Source organism: Moschus berezovskii, chromosome 14, assembly GCF_049115385.1.
Source record: "Moschus berezovskii isolate FMDL1 chromosome 14, NW_MosBer_1.0, whole genome shotgun sequence".
Classification (NCBI taxonomy): Eukaryota; Metazoa; Chordata; class Mammalia; order Artiodactyla; family Moschidae; genus Moschus; species Moschus berezovskii.
This window is the reverse complement of record NC_142473.1, coordinates 29,655,700-29,682,940: the sequence shown is the minus strand read 5'-3', so window position 1 is coordinate 29,682,940 and position 27,241 is coordinate 29,655,700.

Below are 27,241 nucleotides of genomic sequence, written 5' to 3'. Positions count from 1 at the left end.
TCTATACAACTAGTGTTACCTCCTTCATAGGGCAGCTTGTGAGAATTAGACAAGGTAACACTCCCATGGGCACAGCACCACGAGTGGCACAGAATAAGACTCAAAAAGTATTAGCTGTTGTCCTGTAATCAGCTTTACGGGCAGTTTTCCCTAAAGACAACTTATAACCTAATGGTGTCATCCCGGCGTGGGCAAACTTTTTCTGTAAAGGCTAAATAATATGTATTTTAGACTTTCAGGGCATATGACCTCAATTGCAATTATTGAACTCCCTTATTAGAGCATCATTGCAGTAACAGACCAGAGAAGGCAATGGCACCCCACTCCAGTACTCTTGCCTGGAAAATTCCATGGACAGCAGAGCCTGGTAAGCTGCAGTCCATAGGGTCGCTAGGAGTCGGAAACAACTGAGCGACTTCACTTTCACTTTTCACTTTCACGCATTGGGGAAGGAAATGGCAACCCACTCAAGTATTCTTGCCTGGAGAATCCCAGGGACGGGGGAGCCTGGTGGGCTGCCGTCTATGGGGTCGCACAGAGTCGGACACGACTGAAGCGACTTAGCAGCACAGCAGCAGCAGTAACAGACAAAACTAGCACGGCTAGCTTTATTTTAAAGAACAGCTTTACTAAGGCTTCCCAGGTGGCACAGAAGGTAAAGAATCCACCTGCAATGCTGGAGACACAGGAGATACTGGTCCAATCCCTTGGCTGGGAAGATCCCCTGGAGGAGGGCATGGCAACCCGATGCAGTATTCTTGCCTGGAATATCCCATGGACAGAGGAGCCTGGTGGGCTACAGTCCATGGAGTTGCAAAAGAGTGGGACGTGACTGAAGCGACTGAGCACACACACGGAAGAACCAGGAAGCCAGCTAGATAGGTTCTGGGGGCTATCATGTCTCTAGTGTAATTGGTCTGCAAACTCTTTTTTGAATATCTTTCAAACAAATGTTTACTTATTGTGGCGTGTGGGATCTAGTTCCCTGACCAGGGATAGAACCCAAGACCCCTGTATTGGGAGCTCAGAGTCTTAGCCACTGGATGACCAGTGAAGTGCCAACCTGAATATGTCATGGGAACTTCAAAAGGAGACCAAGGGCCAAGTTGCCTTTGAGCCAACAGGCTCCCTGCAGAGGCTGGAGGTAGCTGGAGGGGTGAGAACCCATAGTTTTCCAGCTGTGGATAGGGCATGGGTGGAGGGCAAATTCTAATCAATCTCTGAGAGGATTTCCCTATAAATGAGACATTGCTGTCCTGACTGCATTATGTTTCCCTCTATGCATCTTCACTGTGAAGTTTATTGTGGGGCTGATGCATTTTTACTGCGTCTCCTAAAAGTAGACACATTTTCATCTTTTTCTTCAAATACATATCGTTAAATCTCTCTACCAATTCCTTCTGGCTTATTGGACTTGGGAGCAAGCTGTGAAGAATGATTTGTTTTCAGGCCACAAAGCCACCCCCAAGACAGGCCTCTGTCACACCCCTGTAGCCACAGGGGGGAGTCAAAGTAGGCAGAGAGGGAGGCTTTGGTGTGGGTGTAAATGAGGTTTTGGAATAACATTGGTTTCCCATTCCCTCACATATTTTAAAATCTGATAGTTTTCTCAAGTGCTGAACTTGCCACTCTCCCAGTGCAATAATATTGTCTTGCATTTGTGTGGGGCTTTACAGCTTAGAAAATACTTTCAATATATATATATTACCTCTCAGTCCTCACCACCACTCTGTGAAGAAGCCAGCAGATCCATAAAAATTGTTCCTGTATCTCAGAGGGATAAACAAGACTCAGAGTGTCTGATCTAGGACATTTGGACACCCATGCAAGATCAGAAGAGGTAGGGAGGGGGTGTGGGAGGTGAATAGTGACCCCCAAAGATATCGGGTCCTTATTTGGGAAAAGTGATTAAGGATTCTGAAATGGGGGACATTATCCTGAATTTTCCCCTGTGGAAAATGCCCTGGAGAAGGGCTCCTGCCTCACAGGCTTACGGAGATGATGCTGAGCTTAGCCAATCAGTTGATATGAAATGAGCCCTTGGTGAGGTGCTCAGAATTTCACAGAGAATTGGAAGCAGTGGTCCATAGCCTCAAGATGCTCACGGGCTGGCTCAGGAAGAAAGACACACAGGCTTGAAACAATTAGCCAAGGGAACAGGACAGTGCTTGATGAAGTGCCTGCCTATGACATATGCACCTTAATTCCTGAGTTCATCAAGCTTCTAGCACAGCTTGGAAAATGCTCTGGCTTCTCCATGGAGGGTCCAGGAAGAGGACCGAGCACTGCACGGACAGCATGTTCCCCCAAGTGCCTCTGAGACCCTTTGCTCTAGGCGTATTATTGGTGTAAAGTAATGCACTCTATAGTCCAGGTGCTTTCCTCCTGTTTTGAGGATGGAAATGACCATGTCCAGGCAGGGTCAGTGACCAAGTGCCAGATGTCCAGGCTCTACCCAGTGGAGGGGATGGTGAGGGTGACATTAAATGTGATCTCAAGGAGGAGGTAGGGGCAATAAAGAGAAGAGTGAAAATAAATTAAAACAGAATTGGTTTCTCGTGTCTAATGGAGTTTCTCTTTCTCTGTGTCTTTTCGTTTTTTTCTGAAACAGCATTTGGCATATGTAATAAGATACTGTCTGAAGCCACTCCAAGGAGTTGGAATTAAACTAAAAAAAAAAAAAAAAAAGGAGTGGGAGGGCCTCAGCTTCCTGTAAACTTCCCCCAAACTCCCAAGGTCCCAGGGAAATCTCAGCATTCTACTCTCTGACCCGGGCTTTCCCGGTGGCTCAGTGGTAAAGAATCCACCTGCTAATGCAGCAAACGTGGGTTTGATCCCCAGGTTTGGAAGATCCCCTGGAGAAGGAAATGGCAACCGACTCCAGTATTTCTACCTGTGAAATCTCAGGACAGAGGAGCCTGGTGGGCTACAGTCCATGGGGTTCCAAAGAGTCAGAGGGACTAAACAACAAACTACAAACCCTCTGGCCCCCTCTGGGAAAGTGGGCAAAACCCCAAATGTAAATATCCTAATTGGCATCTCATTAGTACAGGCTGAAAAGCCCATTGTTATGGAAGAGGAATCTCCCAATCCCCCACCAATTTAGCTTTGGCTACTGGAGGCTCCTGCTCACCATATCAATAGGGGCCTGGGGCTCTGGAGTGAGCTGGGAAAGGGGAAACAGTGACGGGCAGGATCTCTGAGCTGAACTCCATCCTTCTGGGGTCCAGGCTCTGGCTACCCTCCCTGGGGAGTGTCCCTGCTACAAGTGCAAGGAAGATGCCTGCTGCTGGGTCATCCCACGGCCAGTGCAGAGGAGGACGCTGTGGAAGACGGGATGGGTGGTAGACAGTTATGATGCCTTCCTGTGGTTTCTTGATTTGCAGGGACGGGGGCGGTCAGAGGCATCCGAGTACTTTGCTGGTAGGATGAGGAGTCCCCACATTCTGAGTCTTGCTGGGACACAGATCATGTTCTTCTCTAAAAAAAATGGACAGTTCTAGCTATTGCTTTCCAAGCAGAGTGGGCACGTGTCCTCCGGTGGGCCAATCTGGTTCTTCCACCTTAGACTGATCTGCCCAGCGTCAAAGACAGAAAACAGGGAGATCCGGGTGACAGAGGTTCCTGAAGCTGACGGTGACGCTGGTGTCCTCCAAGGAGGGCCAAGCATCCCTTTAGTTTCTAGTTCTATGGCTGCAGGGTCACCCATTTCCAAGCCTGGTTTTCCTGATGACCTTCCTGAAAACTGGGAACCCCTGTTTAAACATCTTTTAAATAAATTCATTTTCTGCTAAATCTGCCAGAGTTGGTTCTCTTACTTGGAGCTAACACATCTGACTATAGTCATGCATTTCAGCGGACAGAACAGGAGGCCAGGAGAGAAATTCAGTTTTCTGGAGGATGTAGCATGGACTGGGATCCGCAACTGTTCCATCTGATTTTTATCAAGCTCTTTGAAACACCTAATGAATCATTTCCTACACTTCCTAGTTGAGGAAGCCGTGGGCTCTACAGTAAGTGGTAGAGACCCTTTGAGAGCTGGGTTGCTGCCTTCCTCCTCTGGGTTTTGCTCCATGCCGTGCCCCTCCAAGTCCTTTTGCCCCTACCCCACCACGGCCCAACCAAAGGGAGCAGGGTCACGCTTTTGGACTGCCCCTTCTTTCTGGACCATCCCCATTCACGTTTTAGGAGTTGATGTACACTTTTCCTGGGAAGTTCCCCCAAGACCCCACACCCCAGGTCAGAGCTGATGCCCCTCTTCCCTGCGCCAGTGGCATCTGAGCTGGTCCTGTCCTAGAACCACTCCTCTGCTCCCTGATGTTACCTGCTCATCTTTAGAGACTGTACATTCCTTAAGCTCAAGAATGACGCCTTTGACTCACTGCCCTCCTAATGTTAGCATCTAGCACAACCGCTCACACTTTTTGAGGGGCTCAATAAATGCTGTTCAAATTAAATTAATAAATCATCCAAATCTGGGCAATACAAATAAAACCGAGTAGTTAAAATTTTCACTGCAAGAGGCACCATCTGACCCAACAGAGGGAAACCTCCTTTGCGTTTTCATGGTAAAACTCAGAGGTGGAGATGGTCTGGTTATGTAGAGACCTTTGTTCTCATGAGGACGATTCAAGGATGAATTCAGGGCTGGGTTCTTATATAGACAAGCCTCCTTTGGCCTTGGGGCTGGTCGTTAGCGAAGATTTGCTGTGGGGCCCAGGCAGTGATGGTAGCTGTGCCTGTTTCTGTCCATACACTGCCTTGTGAGTTCATACAGTTCTTCTGATGGTGGATGCCTGTGATACACTTCACATCTCCAGTTTTCCACTCATACCTCCTGAGAACAGCCCAGCCCATGAACTTTTTCTGGAAAATGAATTTTAAGATACCAGGGCAAAGGAAAGCAGCCCGAGGGATGGTGAGAGTGGTTGGGGAGTTGTCACTCAGTCTGGCTCTTGGTTCCCTCATGGGGCTGTACTGACATTCTGGCTACAAGAGACACTTTGCCTGTAGGTGGCGCTGCCTCTGCCAGTCAGTTCCGAGAGGCCATATCTGCATGTCTGCATTCAGAAAAACTTTTGATCAGGTGAGCACTCCATAAACAGGACTCAAAAACCGTCCCAGGCCACATGTTCTGCATCCATAGGTAGCCTTGGGAGGCAGCTCTTGTCTGAGAGAACTTCCCTCCGTTTCATTATAAAACTCCACTTTCTGTGGCCCAAGGTCTCCACCTGCCTGGAGTTCAGCTGAATGAGCCGGGGAGAGGACTGTCCTTGGATTGTTCTCATCACTAAGTAATTTCCAGGCAGCTAGGCGGGAGTCTCGGAACCATGCGAAGTGTTGTCTGGAGAAATCTTGCCCAGATATAACATTGAGACAACATTTAAAACCTCATTTAAGTGAACACAAAGAGAGGGCTCCTGGGTAAAAGAGACTTAATTAATCTCGTTTCTGTGTAGATACTTTTAATTAAATGTAACTCCACATTCCTTCCAAATAGATTGGAAGGGCCGGGCAGTCTTGCCACATGGTGGGGCTGAGTTGAGGGAAGCCAGCAGGTGGGTTCAGGTAATCAGAGGCACTGGGAAGTGCACTGCCAGCCCAGGGCTGGAAAGCTGGGATGCAGCCCGCCTCCTCCTCTCTCTGTCTCCTAAGCCAGATGTCCCTCCAAGTATTGGCTCTGCCTTCCCACCAACCCTTGAACGCCTCCTTTCTCTTCATCCCGCAAGCTCAGCTTCAGGGCAAACCCTTGACATCCATCTCCCAGTGATGGCAACCGTCTCCTCATTTCTTCGTCTTCCCAGACTCCATCTCTTTCAGTCCATTCTTTTTAAAAAATTACTTATTTCATCATTTTTGGCTGGGCTGGGTCTTTGCTGGACTGTTCTCTAGCTGTGGTGCGCAGGCTCCTCATCGTGGCGGCTTCTCTTGTTTAGGAGCAGGGCTCTGGGGCACGTGGGCTTTAGTAGCTGTGGTTCCGGGCTCTGGAGCACAGATTCAGTTGTTGTGGTTCACAGGCTTAGTTGCTCCACAGCACATGGGGTCCTCCCCGACCAAGGATCAAACCTGTGTCTCCTCACTGACAGGCAGATTCTTTACCACTGAGCCACCAGGGAAGCCCTCTTTTAGTCCATTCTAACCCATCCAGCTCAATGATTCTTTGTTTCCTACATCTATAACTCTATTTCTGTTTTGCAGATAAGTCATTGGTACCCTTTTCTTAGATTCGACACATAAGTGATGTAATATGATATTTGTCTTTCTCTATCTGACAATTCACTCAGTGTAACAACCTTTGGTGCAAATGGCATTATTTCCTTCTTTTTTTTACAGCTGAGTAATAGACTCTAACATTTCATGCACAGATAGGCTCGATAAAGGACAGAAATGGTAGGGACCTAACAGAAGCAGAAGATAGTAAGAAGAGGTGGCAAGAATACACAGAAGAACTGTACAAAAAAGATCTTCATGACCAAGATAATCACAATGGTGTGATCACTGACCTAGAGCCAGACATCTTGGAATGTGAAGTCAAGTGGACCTTAGAAAGCATCACTACGAGCAAAGCTAGTAGAGGTGATGGAATTCCAGTCGAGCTATTTCAAATCTTGAAAGACGATGCTGGAAAGTGCTGTACTCAATATGTCAGCAAATTTGGAAAACTCAGCAGTGGCCATGGGACTGGAAAAGGTCAGTCTTCATTCCAATCCCAAAGAAAAGCAATGCCAAAGAATGCTCAAACTACTGCACAATTGCACTCGTCTCACACGCTAGTAAAGTCATGCTCAAAATTCTCCAAGCCAGGCTTCAGCAATATGTGAACCGTGAACTCCCAGATGTTCAAGCAGGTTTTAGAAAAGGCAGAGGCACCAGAGATCAAATTAACAACATCTGTTGGATCATGGAGAAAGCAAGAGAGTTCCAGAAAAACATCTGTTTCTGCTTCATTGACTATGCCAAAGCCTTTGACTGTGTGGATCACAATAAACTGTGGAACATTCTGAAAGAGATGGGAATCCCAGACCACCTGACCTGCCTCTTGAGAAACCTGTATGCAGGTCAGGAAGCAACAGTTAGAACTGAACATGGAACAACAGACTGGTTCCAAATAGGAAAAGGAGTACGTCAAGGTGGTATATTGTCACCTTGCTTATTTAACTTATATGCAGAGTACATCATGAGGAATGCTGGGCTGGAAGAAGCACAAGCTGGAATCAAGATTTCCGGGAGAAATATCAATAACCTCAGATATGCAGATGACACCACCCTTATGGCAGAAAGTGAAGAGGAACTCTAAAGCCTCTTGATGAAAGTGAAAGAGGAGAGTGAAAAGTTTGGCTTGAAGCTCAACATTCAGAAAACTAAGATCATGGCATTTGGTCCCATCACTTCATGGGAAATAGATGGGAAAACAATCGAACCAGTGTCAGACTTTATTTTTGGGGGCTCCAAAATCACTGCAGATGCTGATTGCAGCCATGAAATTAAAAGACGCTTACTCCTTGGAAGGAAAGTTATGACCAACCTAGATAGCATATTAAAAAGCTGAGACATTAGTTTGCCAACCAAGGTCTCTCTAGTCAAGGTTATGGTTTTTCCAGTGGTCATGTATGGATGTGAGAGTTGGACTGTGAAGAAAGCTGATCGCCGAAGAATTGATGCTTTTGAACTGTGGTGCTGGAAAAGACTCTTGAGAGTCCCTTGGACTGCAAGGAGATCCAACCAGTCCATTCTAGAGGAGATCAATCCTGGGTGTTCATTGGAAGGACTGATGCTGAAGCTGAAACTGCAATACTTTGGCCACCTCATGCGACGAGGTGACTCAATGGATAAGACTCTGATGCTGGGAAGGATTGGGGGCGGGAGGAGACGGGGACGACAGAGAATGAGATGGCTGGATGGCATCACTGACTCGATGGACATGAGTTTGAGTGAACTGCGGGAGTTGGTGATGGACAGGGAGGCCTGGCGTGCTGTGATTCATGGGGTCGCTAAGAGTTGGACACGACTGAGCGACTGAACTGAACTGAATATTCCATTGTACATAAATGACTCTTCTTAAATTCTTACTTTCTATGTAACTATTACACCCTTGATCAATAGCTCAAAATAACTTCCAATGTTCAGGTTAAATGCAAGATTTTCCTCTTGGAGTGGCTAGAGTAGGGTATCTTGGAAGTTTGGTCAAGTTGAGGAGAGGCTATAGTGTCTGGAGAAGAAAACAAGATGAGGTGGATCCAAGAAGAAGTATCTTGGAGTGGAACTAACCAGAGTCAGGCAGACGATACAAGTCCACTTGAAGAGTCTAGGTACAGCGGGTTTTAGATCTGAGATAGCAGAAACTGAGACATCTAAAAGAGAGGCAGAAATCCAACTGTAGGTGATACTTCGAGAAACTTTTTGATCCTGAGAAGTTCACCACAGGGAATTTTTATAGGGTAATTGCTGCCTTGGACAGAGAGGAGAGACCAATTTGGTATGGAAAGAGAGTTACACTATAGCTGTGGCAAACATTGGTTGTTCACTAATACCTATGTTTCTCCTTTTAATCCTGGCATGGTTCAACCACCGTTTTTGTCTGTTTGTTTGTTTTTACCTTGTCTTGACTCACCTGCAGATAAATGGGGTCAATGAAATGTGGGTGGAAGCGATGAGTGCCACTTCCAGATCCAACTCCGAAAGTCACTTCTGAGGCCTTCTACATGACGTCTTTTGCTCAGCATCTGGCTGAATGAAGTGGATCCTTGAGAGGATTCCAAGGCTCTGCTGCTGCTGCTGCTGCTGCTAAGTCACTTCAGTCGTGTCCGACGCTGTGTGACCCCATAGACGGAAGCCCACCAGGCTCCCCCGTCCCTGGGATTCTCCAGGCAAGAACACTGGAGTGGGTTGCCATTTCCTTCTCCAATGTGTGAAAGGGAAAAGTGAAAGTAAAGTCGCTCAGTCGCGTCCGACCCCTAGCGACCCCACGGACTGCAGCCTACCAGGCTCCTCCATCCAAGGGCTCTAGAGAATGACAAAGACATTAGATAGATGGATCCTGAGTCTCTGAAGCAGAACTCCCAACTGTACCACCGTATTGGATTGTGACGTGATCTCACTCATGCACTATGTCAAGCCACTGAGATTTGGGGATTGTTTGAGGCAGCAGTTAATCTGTCCTGACTGATACATTCAGTTCAGTTCAGTTCAGTCGCTCAGTCGTGTCCGACTCTCCGCGACCCCATGAATCACAGCACGCCAGGCCTCCCTGTCCATCACCAACTCCTGGAGTTCACTCAAACTCATGTCCACAGAGTCGGTGATGCCATGCAGCCATCTCATTCTCCGTCGTCCCCTTCTCCTCCCGCCCCCAACCTTTCCCAGCATCAGAGTCTTTTCCAGTGAGTCAACTCGTCACATGAGGTGGCCAAAGTATTGCAGCTTCAGCTTCAGCATCAGTCCCTCACCTATATTAGGTGTACATTAGGAACGCATAGCTGAAAATGAGGCAGGTGAACTGGAGCGCCTTTAGCCTCTACAGTGAGGGCTTGTGAAGGTTGCTCATAAGGATAGAGCCATCTCTCAGCCTTATCAGCTTCTATGGGCCCTTCTTCTCTGTTCCTCTATAAACTTGAGGTGGCCCCTGATGACTACGAGAAGAGGAGGAGTAAGATAACTGTGTTAGTCAACTTTCTGCTGTGATCCTACTGCAAAGCTTCCAGTTTGCAACAAGCAGCATTCACAGGCCTCACTCACAGATTTGTTTGTAGATAGGGTGGCAGCCCTGCTTCAGGCTGAGGACTGTGTTCAAATCTGCTCCACGTGTCTCCAGTTCTGGGATCGCATCCTCGTGGCAGATGGTGGAGGCACAAGCCACCGAGCTAAACCACGCGGGCAGGCTTCAGCTTCCACTCACAGTGCCTCCACTCACACCCCATTCATCAAAGCAAGTCACAAGCCCGGAATCAGTCGGGTGGAGATGTTTACCCTGCAGACTGTGAGATTCGGCAGAGTCTGAGGGAAGAAGGACTGTAGAGAAATTGTATAATGCACGAGGACCATCTTTAATAAGGCAGTGTGTGTGTGTGTGTGTGTGTGTGTGTGTGCGCGCGCGCGCGCGCACACTCAGTCATGTCTGATTCTTTATGACCCCCACGGACTGAAGCCCACCAGGCTCCCCTGTCCATGGAATTTTCCAGGCAAGAATACTGGAGTCGATTTCTATGCCCTCCTCCAGGGGATCTTCCTGACCCAGGGACCGAACCAGCATCTCTTAAGTCTTCTGCATTGGCAGGTGGGTTCTTTATCATAGTGCCACCTGGGGTAAGTATGTCGTAACCACTTTTCTGTACTCCTGAAACTAACACAACATTTCAACTACACTTCAATTAAAAACAGTCTTAGTTGCTCGTCCTGCTGTGAGTGGCCGTGCACCTTTGGCAAGTCGCTTCTCTCTGGACCTCGGTGTGACTACTGGGACATGAGAGAGGTGGGCAGGGTGATTTCTAATGTGCTTTCAAGCTTGTATTGTTGAAGACTCTACGACACCGTTCTCTGTGATCCTAAGCCCCGACCTCTGAGATCCTATTGTCTTCAAGCCAGAGGTGTGTGCTCAGCCCCAGCAGAGAGTCTGGGAGGGGGTGCTTTCTGCAGAGCCCTCCCCACCCAGGGACGGTGGGGAGGAAAGAGGAGCTTGAAAGCGGACTCAAGTATATTTCTCTGTGCACTTCTAAAAGCCCTTAGATCAGGCTGCTCAGGGCCTGATAATTTTTCCATTAAGAGGAAATAATTTTCTGGGTCTGTTTTGGTTGTATTTATCTGCAGTTGACAGCATCAGCTGCCGCAGCCGTGACACGCCACCCGTCCCCCAGACCAGGCATGTGCTTGTGGGGGAAGCAGAGGGTAGAGGTCTCCACGTCTCCCGTCCTGGATGAAGGGACCAGACAGCTACCACCCGACCCCGGTATCCATCTCATCTGACCCAGTCATGACCTCAGGTACCTCCCACTCCATTTTCTTTCCTAAAAAAAGAAACGTAAACAATAGCCCTACCGAAAAACCCACCGCTGCACCGTCTCCACCCCAGGCCCCCCGCCTCCTGCCTATCGCTTCTTCTAAGCTGGCTTGACAATAACCATTCATCACAAAAAAGAAAACAAAGTACGGAGAAACAAAAACCAATCTAAGGCCGCAAATTGACGTCAAACTTTGAAAAATGGACTGTGAGATGGTGGTGCAGTGAGCTCCTTCTGCTTTTCAGAGCAGATGGGCCTGGGCAGCGCCTGTCACAAGCCGACATGGCCCCAAGTTCAGCTCGGAGGTGATTACAGTCCCGGGAGCAGATCTGACTTTCAGAGGTGACATTGGTCGGAGGAGGGGAGGAAGAGTCCTCGGGGAATCGTGGGCAAAGGAAAGTCACCTCTGGTGCTGGGAGGATGCTTGTCCTGAGCAAGGGTCTTGAATGCGCCAGGCCCGGAAGACAGTAATTCTGGCTCCACGCCATCCTACTGGATTCTGTTCCCTGTGAAGCTGGGGTATGAATGCCATCCTTGCAGATCTGGCTTTAGGAGAGGGAAGGAAGAATTCACAGATCTGGGTTCCTCACACTTGTACATTAAAGGCGTTTACCAAGTTCAGGGCACTTTCAGAGACTCGATTTCACTCCAGGCAAGCTGGGGGAATAAGCAGAGTAGCTTGTCCTGTTCCAGAGCTGAGAGAAGTTGCAAAGACACTTTATAACTCACCCAGAGTCGCAGGGTTGGACTTGAACCTAGGTCTTTCTGGCTCCAGAGCCAATGATTGTTTTTGAACTGGGAGCAGTGTGAGGCATCATCACAGATGCCTAGATTTTTCAGAAGGGGAATCTCAAGACCAAAGAGGAGAGCTGGTTTAGTTAAGGTTCCAAATTTCTCAGGGTCCAGAGTGTGGGTTTCTTGAGCCCCAAACTAGTTGAAAGGGCCATGCCTTGAGACAGGGAGCTCAGGGCCTGTGCACTGGGATAACCCTGAGGGATGGGATGGGGAGGGAGGTGGGAGGGGGGTTCAGGATGGGGGACACCTGTACACCCATGGCTGATTCATGTCAGTGTATGGCAAAAACCACCATAATATTGTAAAGTAATTAGCCTCCAATTAAATAAATTAATTAAAAAGACAAAAAGAAAGGGCCATGCCTGCAAAACCCCAGTGAAAGCTAGGAATCCTCCAGTGGGATTCCCCTGGGAAGCAACTAGGATGGTGATTGGTGTGGGCCAGATGGGATGTTTTGTTCCTTGGCTTTCTATTTAGGGATGTGGTACCTTTTGTCCCTTAGACCAGACCCGAGGCGGTCAAAGGATAACAGAGAGATGGCCATTTGTTGTTGGTCAGTTGCTAAGTCGTGTCCGACTTTTTTGCGACCCCATGGACTGCAGCACGCCAGGCTCTGAGGTCCTTCACTATCTTCTGAAGTTTGCTCAAATTCATATCCATTGAGTCGGTGATGCCATCAACCATCTCATCCTCTTTCTCCCCCTTCTCCTTCTGCCCTCAATCTTTCTTAGCATCATGGTCTTTTCCAATGAGTCAGCTCTTGGCATCATGGTACCATAGTATTAGAATTTAGCTTTAGCAACAGTCCTTCTAAAGAATATTCAAGGTTGATTTCCTTTAGGATTGACTGGTTTGATCTCGTTGCTGTCCAAGGGACTCTCAAGAGTCATATCTTTTTGTCTTTTCATACTGTTCTTAGGGTTCTCCAGGTAAGAATACTGGCGTGGGTTGCTGTTTCCTCCTCCAGTGGACCACACTCTGTCAGAACTGTTCATTATGACCCATCTGTCTTGAGTCTGCATGGCATGACATGGCTCATAGCTTCATTAACTTATGCAAGCCCCTTCACCACAATAAGACTGTGATCCATGAAGTGCGATGGCCATTGGCCCCCAGCTAACCATGTGTGAAGAAGGGTTATTCTGTTTCCCCAAAGAAACCACTCTTCCCTCCCTTCTCCTCTTGGAACCACATACCTGCTCTCTAGGCTGTTCACTGGTGCCCTTGTGTGCTAAGTTTCTTCAGTTGTGTCTGACTCTTCATGACCCTATGGACTGTAGTCTGCCAGGTCCCTCTGTCCATGGGATTCTCCAGGCAAGAATACTGGAGTGGGTTGCCATGCCCTCCTCCAGGGGATCTTCCCAACTCAGGGATTGAACCCATGTCTCTTACACTCCTGTGTTGGCAGGAGGGTTCTTTACCACTAGTGCCACCTGGAAAGCAAGGAGCAGCAAATACTGTGGGTATCCTCCACCGCCTCTCTGGCTGCAGGCAAACTTCCTTCTCTTCTGATCCATCTCTTCAAGGCTTGCCCTCTGTAAGAGGATCCAGCTAATCTGACAGGCTTAGTGAAGTTGGACTGCCTGGGTTCAAACCCGGGTTCCACCATGTATTAGCCCCATATCCCTGGGCAAGTTAATTAACCTAGCTTAGCTGAAGTTTCCTTATCTGAGAAATGAGACTAATCATACTTACTTCATAGGGTTATTGGGAGTTTAAATGAATTTATGTAAAGAACTTAGCACCATGCCTGAAGCATAATAAACATTCGATAAATGTTAGTTATTTTTAGTTTTTAAACCTATTCATGTTCCTATCTGGGTGGAGGCTAATGATTCACTCATTCCAAAGTTAAAATAGATGTGTTTTTCCAGAGATCTAATTGAGGAAAGGCCTTACCAGAAAGAGATGGAGATTTTAGTCCCAAGACACTCCTCTGGGACAGAACCACTTTGAATAGTGGTGTCTCCCACCTAGAGAATTCCATGGACTATATAGGTTGCAAAGATTTAGACACAACTGAGCAACTTTCACTTTCACTTTCAAAGGGCTTCCCTGATAGCTTGGTTGGTAAAGAATCCATCTGCAATGCAGGAGACCCTGGTTCGATTCCTGGGTTGGGAAGACCCACTGGAGAAGAATACCCAAGGTATTCTTGGACCTCCCTTGTGACTCAGCTGGTAAAGAATCCACCTGCAATGTGGGAAACCTGGGTTTGAGCCCTGGGTTGGGAAGATCCCCTGGAAAAGGGAAAGGCTATTCACTCCAGTATTCTGGCCTGGAGAATTGAATACAGTCCATGGGGTCACAAAGAGTTGGACACAACTGAGTGCCTTTCACTTTCACTTTCAGCTAACCTCAGAATATATCATAGTCTCCAGGAATGGATCACCAGCTGAAGTTTGGATCTGTCTGTCAAGGTCCTGATTTGAATTAGAACTCCTCAGCTGAAACATGGAGCAGGAGGCTTTAGAACTACAGTGAGGTGACAAAGGGGACGCAGGTGGGGGAGTGAAATGGGACAGGGCAACAGGTCCCCAGGGGCTGGGTACCAACTCTGCAGAGCCAGGTAGGACATACATGGGATTTGCATCCGGTGACCCAGATTCCAGGATTGCCCCTTACCCTCCATCTATTAATGGTACATATTTGGAGAAAGTATTTCATTTCTTTAAATTTCTATTTTCTCTTTGGGACAAGGATGAAATAGATATTGTAGATAAAAAAGCACTTTGTAAATGACATATTAAGGTATTATTTTTTGCTTTGCATAGCTTTTGATTGAAGTAAAGTAATTTTAGATTCAGTAAATTCTCAACTAGAGATTTCCCTAATTGAGCTATTTCAAATCCTGAACGATGATGCTGTGAAAGTGCTACACTCAATATGCCAGCAAATTTGGAAAACTCAGCAGCGGCCACAGGACTGGAAAAGGTCAGTCTTCATTCCAATCCCAAAGAAAAGCAATGCCAAAGAATGCTCAAACTATCGCACAGTTGCACTCATCTCACACGCTAGTAAAGTCATACTCAAAATTCTCCAAGCCTGGCAGGCTTCAGCAATATGTGAACCGTGAACTCCCAGATGTTCAAGCAGGTTTTAGAAAAGGCAGAGGCACCAGAGATCAAATTGCCAACATCCGCTGGATCATGGAGAAAGCGAGAGTTCCAGAAAAGCATCTATTTCTGCTTCATTGACTATGCCAAAGCCTTTGTATGGATCAAAACAAACTGTGGAAAATTCTGAAAGAGATGGGAATACCATACCACCTGACCTGCCTCTTGAGAAACCTGTATGCAGGTCAGGAAGCAACAGTTAGAACTGGACATGGAACAACAGACTGGTTCCAAATAGGAAAAGGAGTACGTCAAGGCTGTATATTGTCACCCTGCTTATTTAACTTATATGCAGAGTACATCATGAGGAACGCTGAGCTGGAAGAAGCACAAGCTGGAATCAAGATTGCTGGGAGAAACATCAAAAACCTCAGATATGCAGATGACACCACCCTTATGGCAGAAAGTGAAGAGGAACTCAAAAGCCTCTTGATGAAAGTGAAAGAGGAGAGTGAAAAGTTTGGCTGAAGTTCAGCATTCAGAAAACAAAGATCATGGCATCTGGTCCCATCCCTTCATGGGAAATAGATGGGGAAACAGTGGAAGCAGTGTCAGACTTTATTTTTTTGGGCTCCAAAATCACTGCAGATGCTGATTGCAGCCATGAAATTAAAAGACGCTTACTCCTTGGAAGAAAAGTCATGACCAACCTAGAGAGCATATTAAAAAGCAGAGACATTACTTTGCCAACCGATGTCAGTATAGTCAAGGCTATGGTTTTTCCTGTGGTCATGTATGGATGTGAGAGTTGGACTGTGAGGAAAGCTGATCGCCGAAGAATTGATGCTTTTGAACTGTGGTGCTGGAGAAGACTCTTGAGAGTCCCTTGGACTGCAAGGAGATCCAACCAGTCCATTCTAGAGGAGATCAATCCTGGGTGTTCATTGGAAGGACTGATGCTAAAGCTGAAACTCCAATACTTCGGCCACCTCGTGCGACGAGTTGACTCACTGGAAAAGACTCTGATGCTGGGAGGGATTGGTTGTGGGAGGAGAAGGGGACGACAAAGAATGAGATGGCTGGATGGCATCACCAACTCGATGGAGGTGGGTTTGAGTGAACTCCGGGAGTTGGTGATGGACAGGGAGGCCTGGCGTGCTGTGATTCATGGGATCGCAAAGAGTCGGACACGACTGAGCAGCTTAACTGACTGACTGACTGACTGAATGCTTCCCTGGTGGCTCAGTGGCAACGAATCCGCCTGCCAATGCAGGAGACACAAGAGATGAAGTTTCTCTCCCTGGGTCAGGAAGATCCCCTGGAGAAGGGCATGGCAACCCACTCCAGTATTCTTGCCTGGAGAATCCCATGGAGAGAGGAACCTGGAGGGCTACAGTCCATGAGGTCACAAAAGAGTCATGCATGACTGAGCAACTAAATAATAACAAAATATACTCAAATACTTATGAGCTCTGTGGGGCCGAGCAGGGATCCCTGAACGGACACTCACGTGGTGTAGAGGGGAGGGAAGAGGTTATTGAGGAAACAGGCGTCTCAGGTATCGGAGGGCAGGGCCTGCAGTACTGCGAGGCTGCATGGCCAGTGAAGGTGAGGGAGACTCTGAGCTCCCAGTGGCCCTTGCGAACTGCTTCTCTGTCTCCCTCGGTAGCCTGTGTTCCCTTCCCAGCACTCTGGCCTTTTTCTGTGCTCCTGCTCTGTTCCTTCTCCATTCAGTCACCTTACACTACTTACTCATCATTTCTCCTCTCTTACTATTTCAACTGACTTGTGCCCATGGCCTCCTCAGCCCTGTCTTTGCACAGGCTTTCTGGTATACCACTCACTACCGCCAATGGCACTTTTCCTCTGACAGTCTTGCTCAAACCCCAGGAAGAACCTGATCTTCCTTATTCCCATATACCATAGATCACTAGCCTAAGGATCAGTTTCTCTTAGGTTCCATGCCCACTTCTTATGGACTCATCTCAGGCTGGAAGAGGGGGGTCATGTGCTACTTACGTGATGGGGATTTAAGGTACGGCAAGTTCCCTTCAGTTCAGTTCAGTCGCTCAGTCGTGTCCGACTCTTTGTGACCCCATGAATCACAGCACACCAGGCCTCCCTGTCCATCACCAACTCCCGGAGTTCACTCAAACTCATGTCCATCAAGTCGGTGATGCCATCCAGCCGTCTCATTCTCTGTTGTCCCCATCTCCTCCCACCCCCAATCCCTCCCAGCATCAGACTCTTTTCCAGTGAGTCAACTCTTCGCATAAGGTGGCCAAAGTATTGGAGTTTCAGCTTTAGCATCCGTCCTTCCAATGAACACCCAGGACTGATCTCCTTTAGAATGGACTGGTTGGATCTCCTTGCAGTCCAAGGGACTCTCAAGAGTCTTTTCCAGCACCACAGTTCAAAAGCATCAATTCTTCGGCGATCAGCTTTCTTCACAGTCCAGCTCTCACATCCATAATGGGCTACATATGGGTTAGGAAGTGATGAACAGTCATCAGACATGTAGGAAGTCATAATGTCTCAATAGCAAACTCTCCAAATTCTCATCTGTAGATGATGTAGATTATTATGTAGATTAAGTGAGTCAGTTAGTAAAGTGCCCAAGGTAAATCAGGTCCCTCCTCCCTATCCCCATAGCCATTTGCTTTTTTTTTCTTCATTTTATTGGAGTATTTATAACTTTGAATTAGTTTCAGGTGTACAGCAAAGTGATTCAGTCCTACATATACATATATTCATTCTTTTTAGATTCTTTTCCCATTAGGTTATCAGAAAATATTGTTTAGAGTTCCCTGTGCTATACAGTCGGAGAAGGCAATGGCACCCCACTCCAGTACTCTTGCCTGGAAAATCCCATGGATGGAGGAGCCTGTTGGGTTGCAGTCCATGGGGTCGCGAAGAGTTGGACACGACTGAGCAACTTCACTTTCACTTTTCACTTTCATGCATTGGAGAAGGAAATGGCAACCCACTCCAATGTTCTTGCCTGGAGAATCCCAGGGACGGGGGAGCCTAGTGGGCTGCCGTCTATGGGGTCGCACAGAGTTGGACACGACTGAAGCGACTTAGCAGCAGCAGCAGCAGTGCTATACAGTAGGTCCTCATTGATTATCTGTCTTACATACAGTAGTGTGTGTACGATAATCTCAAGCTCTTGATTTATCCCTATCCTCCACATTTCTCCTTTATTAACCATGTTTGTTCACAGTATCTGTAAGTCTGTTTCGGTTTCATAAATAAGTTTGTTTTCATCATTTTTTAAAAATTAGATTCCATATATGAGTGGTACCGTATGATATTTGTCTTTTTCTCTCTGACTTATTTCACTTAGTATAATATCTAGGACCATTTATGTTGCTGCAAATAGCATTATTTCACTCTTTCTTATGACGAGCTGTGCTCCATTGTATGTGTACCACATCTTCTTTATCCATTCCTCTGTTGATGGACAGTTGGGTTGTTTCTCTGTCTTAACTATTACAAATAGTGCCCACAGTCACTTTCTTAATTCAGGCCTTTCCCATGTCTCATCTGGAATAATCCAATAGTCCTCCAACTGGACTCTTGACTTTCAATTTTGCGCCTCCTCTCATTGGCTCAAATCCATTTTAAACAGAACTGCCATGTTGAGCTTTCTAAAATGTGAAGAGCTACAATATCAAGGACTGGTGAGGATGAGCTGAAACAGGCATCCTTTATTTTTCTGAAAGGACTGTATATTGCTACAATTTTAGGAAAAGTAAGCTAGCGATTCTATAAAAATTTAAAATACTGTAATCTTTGATTTCTGTCCTTCATTGAGCCCATCTTTGCATGAAATGTTCCCTTGGAATCTCTAATTTTCTTGAAGAGATCTCTTGTTTTTCCTTTTCTGTTGTTTTCCTCTATTTCTTTGCATTGATCACTGAGGAAGGCTTTCTTATCTCTCCTTGCTATTCTTTGGAACTCTGCATTCAGATGCTTATATCTTTCCTTTTCTCCTTTGCTTTTCACTTCTCTTCTTTTCACAGCTATTTGTAAGGCCTCCTCAGACAGCCATTTAGCTTTTTTGCATTTCTTTTCCATGGGGATGGTCTTGATCCCTGTCTCCTTTACAATGTCATGAACCTCCATCCATAGTTCATCAGGCACTCTATCAGATCTAGTCCCTTAAATCTATTTCTCACTTCCACTGTATAATCATAAGGGATTTGATTTAGGTCATATCTGAATGGTCTAGTGGTTTTCCCTACTTTCTTCAATTTCAGTCTGAATTTGGCAATAAGGAGTTCATGATCTGAGCCACAGTCAGCTCCTGGTCTTGTTTTTGCTAACTGTATAGAGCTTCTCCATCTTTGGCTGCAAAGAATATAATCAATCTGATTTCGGTGTTGACCATCTGGTGATGTCCACGTGTAGAGTCTTCTCTTGTGTTGTTGGAAGAGGGTGTTTGCTATGACCAGTGCGTTCTCTTGACAAAACTCTATTAGCCTTTGCCCTGCTTCATTCCGTGCTCCAAGGCCAAATTTTCCTGTTACTCCAGGTGTTTCTTGACTTCCTACTTTTGCATTCCAGTCCCCTATAATGAAAAGGACATCTGTTTTGGGTGTTAGTTCTAAAAGGTCTTGTAGGTCTTCATAGAACCGTTCAACTTCGGCTTCTTCAGCGTACAACCTTGATAATATATTAAAAAGCAGAGACATTGCTTTGCCAACAAAGGTCCGTCTAGTCAAGGCTATGGTTTTTCCCGTGGTCATGTGTGGATGTGAGAGCTGGACTGTGAAGAAAACTGATCGCCGAAGAATTGATGCTTTTGAACTGTGGTGTTGGAGAAGACTCTTGAGAGTCCCTTGTACCGCAGGGAGATCCAACCAGTCCATTCTAAGGGAGATCGATCCTGGGTGTTCATTGGAAGGACTGATGCTAAAGCTGAAACTCCAATACTTTGGCCACCTCATGCGACGAGTTGACTCACTGGAAAAGACTCTGATGCTGGGAAGGGTTGGGGGCGGGAGGAGAAGGGGACGACCGAGAATGAGATGGCTAGATGGCATCACCGACTCTGTGGACATGGGTTTGAGTGAACTCCGGGAGTTGGTGATGGACAGGGAGGCCTGGCGTGCTGTGATTCATGGGGTCGCGGAGAGTCGGACGCGACTGAGCGACTGAACTGAACTGAACTGAATCTTTGATTGCATTCCCACCTTTGCTAATCTATCCTACGGGAATAAAAGCACCTCTATGTACTACTACCGGAGAAGGCAATGGCAAGCCACTCCAGTACTCTTGCCTAGAAAATCCCATGGATGGAGGAGCCTGGTAGGCTGCAGTCTGTGGGGTCACTAAGGGTTGGACACGACTGAGTGACTTCACTTTCACTTTTCACTTTCACACATTGGAGAAGGAAATGGCAACCCACTCCAGTGTTCTTGCCTGGAGAATCCCAGGGACGGGGGAGCCTGGTGGGCTTCCGTCTATGGGGTCACACAGAGTCGGACACGACTGAAGTGACTTAGCAGCAGCAGCAGCATGTACTACTACATGGGTAAGACTGTTTATTGGAGCACTGTTGTGGGTGTCAACACAATTGTAAATGATCTTAATGTCCAACAGTAAATGGTTGAATAAATTTACTGCATCCATGCACTGGAGAATTAAATAGACATTTTTAAAAAAATGAGCTAGTCCTCTATCTATTGGCTAGAAGGTGTGCTGCTATAAGCAGGTTTCTTAGTAAAGGATATGATGTAGTTTTTTAAAAAATCAGTGCAAAAAATGGCATTGTATGTGTACACGCTCATATTTGCTTGATGAACACAGAGACCAGTGTGGAAAAATCGATGCGTGTAGGGCAATGGTTCTCAACTTTTGCAAGTATCAGAGTCACCTGAAGGGCTGGTAGTCCTTGCATTTACTCCTTTTATTTGAGGTGTAATTGACACGTAGCGTTATATTAGTTTCAAGTGTACAACACAGTGATTTGATATTTGTATATATTGTGAACTGCTCACAGTAGGTCTAGTTAACGCCTGTCACCACAGATAGGCACAAGTTTTTTTCTTACAATGAGGACTTTTATGATTCACTTTCTTAGCAACTTTCCAGTGTTTGAGACAGCATTGTTAGTTGCAGTCAGAATGCGTTTCTAACAAGCTCCTGGATGATGGGATGCTATTCTTTCGGGGAACAAACTTTGAGAATCGCTGGTGTAGAGGGGTAATAGAAATGAAGTGAAAGAAATTATTAAAGTTTTCTTCACATAGCGTTTTGTTCTTTCACCAGTTTTAGTACACTGAGGCAACTGTTACCAGTTTTTCTAAATTTATTTATTTTTAATATGATAATTACAGTATTGTGCTGATTTGTGCCATACATGGACCTGAATCAGCCACAGGTATACCCATGGCCCCTCCCTCCTGAACCTTCCTCCCACCTCCTACCCCTCTAGGTTGTCACAGAAGGCAGGGTTTGAGCTCCCTGTGTGACACAGCAGATTCTCCCTGGTTATCCATTTTACATACGGTAGTGTATTTGTTTCAATGCAGTTCTCTCAATCCGTCCCACCCTCTTCTTCCCCAGCGTGTCCGCAAGTCTGTCTTCTATGTCCGCCTCTCTGTTGCTCCCCTGCAAATAGGTTCATCAGTGCCATGTTATCAGTTTTGAAGAGAAATACAGTAAAAGAGAAAGAGAGGGGAAAGATACTTTTTTAAAAAAAGAAAGGAAATCTGCTTAGTTCGGTCACTTCTTTTCCTAACCTCCTTTAGTGGCTCCCAGGGCACACAGGATAGAATGCAGACTCATCAGTGTGGCACCAAGGGGCGGGCCCCTGCCTTTGACCTCATCATCCTCATTGGCTTGGCTCATCTACTCTGTCCAGTCAGATGGCCGACCACTCCTGACTGTGCTCACCTTATCCCGCAGCCTGGTCCTCCTCTGTAACTGCCCCTGCGAGCCCCTCGAAGGCAGGGATGACTTGCAGAAAGAGCGCTTCCCTAGGGATATAGTACATGCTTGATAAATTTTGTTGACTGGAAGGGTGAATGAAGGGTAGACCCCACCACCACCACTACCCAAAGAAAGCTGCTGAATCCGAGCCTCTTACCCAGAGTTAGCCCTGCACCGCCAAGCATTTCCTCCCGGGGGGTGGGCGGTTTCTGTGGTTCCCACGTGTCTCTTAGTCAAGGAAAGGCAAACAAACTCAAACGCCAGGAAGAACGGGCAGGTGTGGGTTGAGCAGCCTGTGCTCCAGACTCACCTGCTTCTCCTCGAAGCTCTTCAGCCCCTCCTCAACCTTCCCGAACCCACTCAGCCTAAGTGGGTAATGGCCCAGGAAGGATGGAGGGCAGGGGGAGGTCCCAGCATGGGATTTCACAGGGGGTCGCAGCACAATGCTGGTTTCTCTTTGGAGCAAGAGTGTGTACTTTTGAGTGAATGGGTGCCTGTGGATGTGGCTGTGTGGACCTGCGTGTGCTCATCTATAATGAATGAAAAAGCCTCGCATGTGTGTGGTACTATACGGTTTATAAAGTGTTTCACATCCATTATCCCATTAAGTCCCCATGAAACCCTGTGACTTACGCAGAGTGCGTCTTATCACTTCCATTTTTCTGGTGAAGAAAATAAGACTTAGAGCATTTAAGTGACTTGTTCAGATTTATGGTTTGAGGACGCCCACCAGGGTAGAGAATAAGGGCATCACCTGGTTCTGTTCCAGGGACCCTGTCCTTCTGCCTGGCATCCTTGGCAGTGACTGAGGTGAGGGGAGGGCTGAGCAGGACTCTCAGTCCTCTTTCCCGGGACCCAGGCGCCACTCCTGCTGATGGTGCGGCTCCAGCATCCACATGCCCTATTAGCTTGTCACTCATCACATGTTTGTGGAATAACATGGTGACAAAAGAAACATGTATTTAGTCTTTGATGTTTTTTCCTGACACACAGCTCCTAAGTCCCTCCGAGTTTGTATGCTTATGAATGACTGGTGACTGGGGACCCATTGGTAGCTTCAGGATGGGAACCAGTTGCCAGAAGGACCACGGTGTGATTCGAAAGTAGGAACTTTCAGCCCCACCCCCTGACCTCTGGGGACAGGGAGGAGCTGGAGGTGGAGTTAATCACTCATCATGCCTATGCGATGAAGCCTCCATCAGCACTCCTAAAGAGGGACTGAGAGCTTCTGGACTGGTGAACACGGCCGCACGCTGGGAGGATGAAGGACTCCCACTCCACAGGGGCAGGAGCTCCTGGGCTCAGAACTCTATTCACCTCATCCTCTCTACCTGTTCATCTGGCTCTTCATCTGTATTCTTTGTTCTGTGTGTTCTTAGCGGGCTTGGTCGTGTCCGACTCTTTTGATACCTCATGGACCATAACTCTCCAGGCTTCTCTCTGAATGGGATTTTTCAGGCCAGAATACTGGAGCAGGTCGAATTTCCTCCTCCAGGGGAACTTTCCGACCCAGGGAGCGAACCTGCATCTCCTGTCTCCTTCGTTGCAGGTGGATTCTTTACCTGCTGAGCCAATCCTTTATAATAAAGGCGGACATAAGGGTTAGAGTTTTGTGAGCCATTACCGTAAAAAGGATTGAACCTGAGGCACAAGTCCTGGGAATGCCTCGTTTCTAGGTTGTTGTTCAGGTCACAACCTGGACTTGCAGCTGGCATCTGAAGAGGAAGGAGGAGCTTGGGGCTGAACCTTTAACCTGTGGGGTCTGGACTGACTCAGCTAGTTAGAGTCCTAACCGCATTGAATGGACGGACACCCAGTAAGCATCTGAAGAGTCAGAGAATCAGTTGATGTGGGGAAAATGTCCACCTGTTGGTGTTGGAAGTATCCTGTGGGTAGAAAAGAACAGTGTGTTTCTTTTTAAAATATCTACTCTATGCCCAGTCACCTTGGCGGGCCCAGAGCTGCCTGTAAGAACAGGTGCATTATAAAGGACAAGAGTGCACCCTCTGGAGTTAGGTCAGCTTGGGCTCAGATGCTGTCTCTTCCCCTCTTAACTGACGTGGACTTTAACCTCTTAACCTGTTTAATCTCTCTACACCTCTATCATTGCACCTCTAAGGTGGAATCAGTCTCACCTACCCTAAATAAGGACATATATAGAATGTCTGGTGCAGACTAGACCCTCAACAATGACATAGTAACAGTAATAATTATTCCAGGTACTGCAGTCAGCAAGGGCTTCACCAAAGAGGGGCCTCTCTCACTGGGTCTGAACCAGCCTCAGAGACCCCAGAAGCTCATTCAGATACTAGGAGATGGGCACCAAGGTGTCTGGGCGGGCTCCTCCAGCCTGTTTCTCTTCGGGGGTTAGTCCTAGGTCTATGGGCCTGGCCTCCCTAGGACTGTGAGCACGTGGAGAGTAGGAGGAGCCTCTGAGAAGAGGGTGGGCCTCCCGTGGGCCCTGGGACAACTGGTGGGAGGAGGACGGGGGATGAGCTTAGAGCAGAATGACACGGACAGGCAGACGGTGCAGGACTCAGTCTGCGCCCGTTGTCAGGAAGAGGGTGAGTGGCTGTCAGCTGCGCCCATCAAGGCTGGAAGGTAGGACTCACCCTAAATGTGCCACCTTCACTCTGTCACTTCTTTTGGCATCTGTGCTTTTATCTTCTATGATCTGAGTGTGTGTGTCCCCCTCGAAGTTCACACGTTGCATCCTCACCCCCAGTGAAGTGAAAGCCACTCAGTCGTGTCTGCCTCTGCAAGACCCCATGGACTATACAGTCCGTGGAATTCTCCAGGCCAGAATACTGGAGTGGGTAGCCTTTCCCTTCTCCAGGGGATCATCCCAACCCAGAAATCGAACCCAGAGAGGATGGTAATTAGGAGGTGGGTCTTTGGGAGGTGGTTAGGTCACGAATGGAATTAGTACCCTTAGAAAAGGAGCCTGAGAAAGCTCCCTCGCCCCTTCCACTGTGTGAGAATATAGCAAAAGGCACGGCCTGTGAGCCAGGAAGAGGGTCCTCACTGATTCTGAATCTTCCAGAGCCTCCATCTTGAACTTCCCAGCCTCCAGCTTTGAGAAATTAATTTCTGTTGTTTTTATGCCATCCAGTCTATGGTATTTTATCATAGCTGCCAAATGGACTCAGACACTATCATCTATCTTTTTCACTTTCAGTCTCTGCCTCTTTGGAAGGGGTGATGGAAAAGTAAAGGTTCTGGAGCCAGGTAACCTGGCTGGACCCTGCCTTCTCTATTTTCTAGCTGTGTGATCTTAGGCTAACCCCTTAGCTTCTCCGAGCCTCATTTTCCTCTTCAGTGAGATGTGGATGATTGTAATAGCACCAGACACCTAAAATTTATTGTTGGGGTTAAGTGGACTAATTCCCGAGTCTAGCACATGGAGGCCATGTGACGGATGCCCTTGAGCCCCTTCCCCTGTTGATCATGTCTCTCCCCTCTCTTGCCTTTACCAGATAGCCGTGTGGCCGTCCACCACGGAAAGCAGAAGTGAACATGCATTTTTATCTTTTATAAACATGTAGCGTAGTGGTAGTGTAAGTCACTCAGTCGTGTCCAACTGTTTGCGACCGAGGCCAGAATACTGGAGTGGGTAGCCTTTCCCTTCTCCAGGGGATCATCTCAACCCAGGGATTGAACCCAGGTCTCCCGCATTGCAGGTGGATTCTTTACCAGCTGAGCCACAGCGAAGCCCAAAGGGAACCAAATATTGATAGGGGCAGAATGTCCCCTCAGGCGAGTCTGGCTGTGGTGGCAGGATGAGGCTCCCTTGGGGAGAGTGGGTGGGGGGAGTCAGGACGGCAGGAGGGGATACACCCCCGGCAGCCATGCCGGCTCCCTTCTATCTACCTTCCCAGCCAGGAGATCCTTCTAGAACCTTCAGAATAATCTTCGACTCCTTTCTGCCCCCTTGCTCAGATTTAATTTGTTATTCTTTCTACAAATAGTTTTTTGAGAGCCTACTGTTGGCTTGACAGTCGTTTACATCCTTCACTTTGACTTCAAACACATCCCTCCTATGATTTTGCCTGAAGGTGAACCATCATTTTTTGAACGCCTCATGTGAGCCAGAACCACCCTGTTGGGCAGCTGATAATATTCTCTCAGTTAATCCTCAGCCCATCCACAAAGGAGGTATTATCGAGATCCTCATTTTACAGACAGGGCTCCTGGGGATCAGCAAGACTGAAGGACCTGCCCAGCAGCACATGATGAGCTAGTGTGGGAGCCAGAACGTGAATGCTTATTGGGCTGAGTTACAATCAGATTGTTAGAGCTATTCCCCTACACACTCCCCGCCTTGGTCTGCTTTCTGGGCTCTGCTCTTTGTGAGATCCATGAGCCCACCCATGCTCCCTCCAAACCTCCCCCAGGGTCTCATTCCTTCAGGAGCTGTTGACTGAGAGTCAAGTGTGGCAGCTCCGCAGTGTTGCTCTATGGCTGTAGTGGGACTCTGGCCTCTCTGAGTCCCTTCACCAGATAGGGCCTCTCGCCTTTACCAGAGAGCAGTGTGGCCGTCCACCATGTAAAGCAGAAGTGAACATGCATTTTTGTCTTTTATGAACATGTAGTGTAGTGGTAGAGAAAGTCACTCAGTCATGTCCAACTATTTGTGATCCCATGGACTATACAGTCCATGGAATTCTCCAGGCCAGAATACTGGAGTGGGTAAACTTTCCCTTCTCCAGGGGATCTTCCCAATCCAGCCCCTCATTGTTGAGACAAAGGTTTGGTGCCTCGGAAGGGCTGGAGGTCTTCCCTGGGACTCATCGGGTCCTCCCTCTCTGGGTGAGGATGGAGAGGTCACATTCACTGAGCACTTCTCCTGGGCTTTATAAACACCATACACTCAACTGACCCCACAAACCCCGAGGGTGGTCCCTCTATCATCTCACCTCTGTGAGGAGGAAACTGAGCTGGAAGGGGGTGTTCATGGTCACCAGAGAGCAAAAGTCTAAAAACATGATGCGAAGGAACTTATTTACAAAAATGGAAATAGACTCACAGACATGGAAAACAAATTTATGGTTACCAAAGGGGAAAGGGGGAGAGGGATAAATTAGAAGTTTGGAATGAACAGATACACACTACTATGTATAAAATAGAGAAACAAGGAGCTACTGTACAGCACCAGGAACTATACCCAATATTGTAATAACTTATAATGGAAAAGAATCTGAAGAATATATATGTGTGTGTGTGTGTAAAACTGAGTCACATTGCTGTATACCTGGCAAATTGTAAACATCTACACTTAAAAATATAATATATCAAAAAAAGAAATAGAATATTAAACGTTTAATGAGTTTATTGGTGTTTTATGAAAAGGTCTTTAGGAAACATTGCAGGACAATAAGTTCTGGGGTCATTTGTATAAAAAGTTCAAAATCTAGATATGTTGTTATTGAACTTTTGTTAAGAAATAGAATCCTTCTA